Here is a 377-nt window from a genome sequence, read left to right on the forward strand (position 1 = left end):
CAATGACAATATCAGGGACGACTTGTATCGGTACAGTATAACAATGACAATATCAGGGACGACTTGTATCGGTGCAGTATACCAATGACAATATCAGGGACGACTTGTATCGGTACAGTATAACAATGACAATATCATGGAGGACTTGTACCGGTACGGTATAATAATGACAATATCAGAGAGGACTTGTATCGGTACGTTATAACAATGACAATATGAAGAACGACTTGTATCGGTACAGTATAACAATGACAATATTGAGAACGACTTGTATCGGTACAGTATAACAACGACAATATCAGGGACGACTTGTGTCTGTACAGTATAACAAAGACAATACCAGGGACGACTTGTACCGGTACAGTATAGCAATGACA

This window comes from Mizuhopecten yessoensis, unplaced genomic scaffold (genome assembly GCF_002113885.1).
Source record: "Mizuhopecten yessoensis strain PY_sf001 unplaced genomic scaffold, ASM211388v2 scaffold5667, whole genome shotgun sequence".
NCBI lineage: Eukaryota > Metazoa > Mollusca > Bivalvia > Pectinida > Pectinidae > Mizuhopecten > Mizuhopecten yessoensis.